General features: G+C 48.5%; 1 long non-coding RNA gene across 2 annotated transcripts; it reads right to left on the reverse strand.

Annotated features, from left to right (window-relative positions):
* Positions 1 to 1,880: 1,880 nt before the first annotated feature.
* On the reverse strand, positions 1,881 to 5,759 carry LOC139363181 (uncharacterized). 2 transcript variants are annotated; one of them, XR_011623130.1, is made up of 3 exons: positions 5,688 to 5,733; positions 2,315 to 2,539; positions 1,881 to 2,218 (listed from the first exon to the last, which is right to left on the reverse strand). It is a non-coding gene; the product is annotated as an uncharacterized lncRNA (long non-coding RNA). The 2 variants fall into 2 exon arrangements; XR_011623129.1 differs by having other exon boundaries at positions 1,893 to 2,218; positions 2,315 to 2,404; positions 5,688 to 5,759.
* Positions 5,760 to 6,111: the final 352 nt, after the last annotated feature.

Raw genomic sequence — 6,111 nt, forward strand, 5'->3', positions numbered from 1 at the left:
CTAGTCTGTTCTCAACAGAGTAACCAGGATTATCCCTTTAAAACTGAAGTCATATCATGTCCCTATTCTGCTCAAAACCTCCAATAGCAGTATATCTCACTCAGAGAAAATGTTCCTTACAAAACTCTAGTGATCTGATTACCTCTCTGCCCCTTCTTGTCACCCTTCTCCTCCTCATCATCATTCTACTCCAGCCATACCTGTCTCTTAGCTGTTCCCTGGGCGGGACAGCACAATCCTGCCTCAGGACCTTTGCACTTGCTGTTCCCTCCAGATTCCTACAATGCTCTCCTCTCTGCTGAGGCTTTCTCTGCCCAATGTCCCACCCCAATGCACCACCAGGCTCTTTACCTCCCTTGCCCTGCTCTGTTTTTCTTAGTTGCGCTTGTCATCATCTAACCTGCTGCATATTTACCTGATGATTTGTGTATCTCCATCTCTTAGATTGGAGGTGGTATGAAGACAGAGGCTTAAAAGAAGTCTCAGCCCTTAGAACAGGGCTTCACACAAATAGGCACTCAGTAAGTATTTGTTGTAGGAATGAGCTAGTCACTTTCCCTTCCTGTGCCTTACTTTCCTCATCTGTGCAAGTGAGTTGGACCTAATGAAAATCCCCCTCAGCTTTGAGTCTCATGGTAAGAGATGAACATTGTGAGAAGGTGAGAGGGAGAGGAAGACAATGACACAAAGGTGCCAGTCAGCTCTGTGTTGGAGTGGACCAACACAAGGCAGAGAAGGCTTACTCCACGGAGGCCCAGAGGGCCCACATATTCATTTGTTCATTCATTCATTCATTCGTTCATTCAAGAAGTGTCCCTCAAGATCCCTGGTGTGCTCAGCCTGGGGCAAATCCATGGGGGAGGCAGGGACATACAGAGTAAGACCTGGGCCATCAACAGCTCTGCCCCCTGTTGGCTGTGTGACCCTAGGTGAGCCTAGGATCTCTCAGAGACTTGGTTCTCCCACCTGTAAAGGTGATAGATAATTTCACCCACCCTACATGACTCATAAATGAGACTGAGTGTCAAATGAGATAATCCCACCAGACATACTTGTTTTGAGAAACAAAAATGAACATATATATCAATATCACAGTCCTTCGAGAGCTTAGAGTATGGTCTTTGTAGCTCAGAGCTCTCTCCTTCCTATTTTCACCTGGGTCTTTATGGGGTCCCTTAGGACTGACTGAATTCCCTAGCCTTATACTTGAGTTGGCTTCCTTCCTGACTCCAAGCATCCAAATGGAGGCTCCCCCTCGTGGCATGTCCTGGAATAACAGGTCTCTGCACCTACTGAGCCTAGAGATGGTCAGCTAGTAGCACAGAAAGAAAGTAGGAAGAGGAGAAAAGAGGGAGAGTCTGAAGACCTAGGAAAGGGGCAGGGCAAATCTGCAAAGGAATGCTAGACTGGGAGGGACCTGGGACTGCCTCCTCACACCCCATTTTACAGATGAGAAGCTGAGGTTCAGGGAAAGGGAGGTTAGAGGTAGGACTGTAACTCAGGAATCTACACACTCCTATGTTGGTTTCTTTACCCCAAGTACCATAGGCATTTATACAAGTTAATGAGCAAATAGTATAGATGACAACTTCCCTCTACATTTGGTAGTATCCCCTGAGGGCCTCTGACTATGCAGTATTTCCTCCCAGGACAAAGACTCCCAAATGTCACAGACAGCATCCAGAGAGGCTGGTATAACTTCAGATCTAACCTATTTCAGAGGCAGAGGTTAGAGATAGACAATTCATCTGGATTTTTCTCTTCTTACTGGGGTATGGGTGCAGGGGTGAGGGTGGGTACACAACTAAATTCAGTCCTTTTTAGAGATCCAAAATGACCAACTCAATCGGAGGGATGCATGTGTGTGTGTGCGTGGTGTTACAGTTGCAAGTAAGAGTGCCTTCTAAAGTTTATTTTTTTTCAGCTGCGTCTTCTAATTTAGTCCTCACTGCTAGTATTAGCCATTTTAGAGATGACAACAATGAGTTACCAAAGGACCAAGTGGTTTACTCAAGATCAGAAAGAACATTAGGGAAAGACCAATGCAGTGCATACAGAAGGCACTCAATATGTACTCAATCGCCTATCCATAAGACTCCTTTGTTTTACTGAGTTGACTTTGGGAGGAACTCTTCCCAACCTGAGGTCGCTTCCCACTGTACGGGAGATTCATTCTGCCTTCCTTGGATCCTGGCAGCCTGGAGGGGCCTCTGGCTCTCTGTTTAAGGCAAGGGGGAAGTCGGGCATGACCACAAAGAAAGCAGCAGCAGAAGAGGGTGCAATGATGGGGTGGGCAGGGGAAGGGAGTACTTGCCTCAGTTGAGCTGAGGGGCTTCCAAATAGCCTCCACTGGCTGGCTGATAGGAGGCCTGGTCTTCTGATCACCCTAGTGAGCTTGGGACCACTATGAAAATATGTGATATTGTCTAGGAGCCAGGAGTAAATCCTATTTTCCTATTCCCTTGATATATCAGCAGGGTGCTCAGTAGGTGGAGGAAGTTCTGGGACTGGGTTCCAGTGCTTATGTTCAAGCGTGACCCTGCAATTGTTGTAGAGCAATGGTTGGGAACACAGGCTCTGGAGCCAGGCTACCTGGGCTCATGTGTCAGCTTCCCACTTAATAGATCTGTGACCTTGACCGCACCTCTTTGAGCCTCAGTTTTCTTTCTTTTTTTTTTTTTTGAGGCGGAGTCTCGCTCTATCTCGCAGGCTGGAGTGCAGTGGCTGGATCTCAGCTCACTGCAAGCTCCGCCTCCCGGGTTTACGCCATTCTCCTGCCTCAGCCTCCCAAGTGGCTGGGACTACAGGCGCCCACCACCTCGCCCGGCTAATTTTTTTTGTATTTTTAGTAGAGACAGGGTTTCACCGTGTTCGCCAGGATGGTCTCGATCTCCTGACCTCGTGATCCGCCTGCCTCGGCCTCCCAAAGTGCTGGGATTACAGGAGAGCCTCAGTTTTCTTATCAGTAAAATGGGGAATCACAGTACCTACTCAAAGGATTTTTGGATGCATTAAATGAATGAATCACATAAAGTATGTAGGAAAATGACTGGCACATAGTAACTGCTCAGTAAATGTTATTGTTAGGAAAGACCCTTCTGTCTGGGTTACAAGATCGTTACCTGTATTGTGAAAGAGATTGGGTTAGATCAGTTTTTTAGTTGCAGGGGCACAGCTCCCTGGAGAAGGTTTTGTTTTGTTTTGCAGGAAGGGCAAACCTATAGAAAGTAAAACTTGGTAAAACATTCTGTTGGTGCAGCTTGAAGATTTGACTGTTTTCCCAAAGGGGCATGAGTTTACAAGATGGATTCACAGAATTGGAGCATCTTAGGATCTTAGGAGCCTCAGATACTCAGGGCTATGACACTATTCTGTTGCTCTGGGGTTATCCTCTCCATCTAGATGGTGATGCCATCAGGACAGTATCATGCTGGATTATTGGGAAAGCCAAGGCCAAACCTGGCAGCTCAAGCCTTGGTACCTAGAGTGTCTCTTGGGATGGGTCCCAGGGTACTGAGTGTCATGGATTGTCCTGCACTCAGCCTGTCCCTGGGGGTTGGATTTGGGTGGAGGAGGAAGGAGAGGCCTTTGTAGGAAAGGGACAGGCAGGGAAAGCTCCTTGCTGGTCATGTTTACTGAACTGCACTGAATTATGACTAAATGCCAAGATCTGGCTTCAGGCAATTGCCTAAATCATTTAGGGGTTGACAGGGAAGGGAGGGAGGGGACATGGGGAGCTGGGGGGAGAATGTTCTTGTAATTCTTCAGTCTGAGGTACATTAAGGAGCCATAAGCCATGTCGAGAGCTTGAATTACATTAGAGAGATTATCCTGTTACAGTTCATAATCCTGGATAATATACCGTCTTGGAGCACACCTGCCTGTGATAAATCTCGCCCTGTAATGGCCTGACCCTGGGGACCCAGGGATGCTGGGGCAGCTGGCAGGGGCTATCAGAGTGGACGCAGCCTCAGCAGAGGCACCTGTGAGCCCTGTTGTCCTCCTGACTGATCTTTGTGTCCTTTACTCCTGCCTCTGCCCAGAGGGAGTGGACGTAGCTGGGAACTTCAAACTTCTCCATCTTTATTCAAGGTTCTTGGCTCCCTAAGTCCCCTTCACCTTAACTCCCACCCCATAACCCCACTTCCTGCTCGGGTGAGACAGGCCATTTGTGTTCCTGTCTCCAGACTCTCCTCTCTCTAAATTCTTTCCCCTTAATCTCTCCAAACCCAGCCTGGCATATCCTGGTTCTTGGAGACCTCTCTGAGAACCTGCACTAATATCCTCCTTGGCTCCAGCTCAAGTACTGACTCTCTGATGTGAATGGGTGTGTTACCCACCACCCAAGGGGTCTGCAAACCTTTCCTGAGTCTGTGTCTCTCCAACTAGACTGCTGGTGCCATGAAATCAGAAACCATGACTACTTCTACAGCACTTAGCACAGACAGCCTCAATAGCCATGGAACAGGCTAATGGCAGAATCAGGGTTTGAACCCCAGTCGGCTGGCTTCAAAGTTTGCAGCTACTGCAGAACACTGTCTCTCTGACCCGAGAGCTCTGTCCTGTGTCATTTGTGGGTCTAGTCGCAATTTCTATGAGCTGTCAAATCCCTCCTAGATTGTATTTGCCTTACATTGGGAAACATCACAAGCCAAAGGGATGACTCTCTCATGGTATAGCTTAGGGTGGGATGGCACCCGAGCCTCCCAGATTTATCTTCAGCCTTTTCGAGAGGCACAGCCCACTGAGAGAGCTCATTCACACTCCCCAATTAGCCTGGTCAACTCTCTGCCACCTCCAGCCGATTGCTCGGTTTCCAGCTCTTGGGAGGCCTGGTAGTATCTGGGTACCTGCCATATGTTCCTAGTATCTCTCTACATGACACCCTAAACCCCACCTGCCTCAGGCTCTGCTTTATCCCTCCCATCTGCCTTCCCAAACACACATACCTTGTTGCACCTTTACCTGGAGACAAGTGGAGGGCACCTTTCTGGGCTTCTTGAGGTTAGCTATGCTACTGGGGCTTCAGCTAACCCAGGCCATCAAGATCTTCCAAAAGGAGGCACAGCTACCGTTTATGGAGTACTCACTATGTGCCAAGCACTGGGTTATGCTTTTCACCTGATCTATCTCATTTATCCCATGCCAGTCTTATAAGATAGGTATTACATAATTTCTATCTTACAGGTGAGAAAGCTGAGGCTCAGAGAGGTTAAATACGGTTCACAGGTCAATACGTAGTAAAGGGCAGAGTTGAATTTTTTTTTTTTTTTTCTGAGATAGCATCTCACTCTGTCACCAGGCTGGAGTGCAGTGGTGCGATCTCGGCTCCGTGAAACCTCCAACTCCCTGGTTCAAGTGATTCTCCTGCCTCAGCCTCCTGAGTAGCTGGGATTGCAGGTACGCATCACCACATCCAGCTAATTTTTGTATTTTTAGTAGAGATGGGGTTTCACCATGTTGGCCAGGATGGTCTCTATCTCCTGACCTCGTGATCTGCCCGCCTTGGCCTCCCAAAGTGCTGGGATTACAGGCGTGAGCCACCACGCCCAGCCAATAGAGCTGAAATTTAAACTCATGCCCGCTAGCCCCAAAGCAAGTGTGCTTAACCCTTGATGCCACACTGGCTTCTCATGGTCAGTGCAGGCACCCCAGGCTGCCTCCCCAGCTCTACCTCCCAAGCCTACCCTTCTCCATTCCTTCTCATCCCTGCAGCCATCGCTAGCAGCCTCCTCCTGGCCCTTCTGTTGCCATGTTCCAGAACTCCCCCACATTCCAAGTCACTTTGTGGTGCCTCATGGATTCATTCCCTCTCTCTGTACTTCCACATTATTCATCCAGAGAGGGGAGCCACAGCAGTTTGATCATCCACCCATCCATTCATTCCCATCATTCATTCATGGAATCCTGAAATGTCAGGGCTAGAAGGGGTCTTAGAAATTATCTGGTCCAGTGGTTTTGAAACCACAATGCATTTTTCAAAGAAAATCTTCTGTAGAAGTTCCATAGAGAAATCAGATCAACAGTGGTGGTGGGGGGTGTTGTCAGGGGTGGGAGGCAGCTACCAGACTCCTGCCTTCTTGGTCCCACCTCATTCACTGCAACCCCCCT

This window comes from Macaca nemestrina, chromosome 5 (assembly GCF_043159975.1).
Source record: "Macaca nemestrina isolate mMacNem1 chromosome 5, mMacNem.hap1, whole genome shotgun sequence".
NCBI lineage: Eukaryota > Metazoa > Chordata > Mammalia > Primates > Cercopithecidae > Macaca > Macaca nemestrina.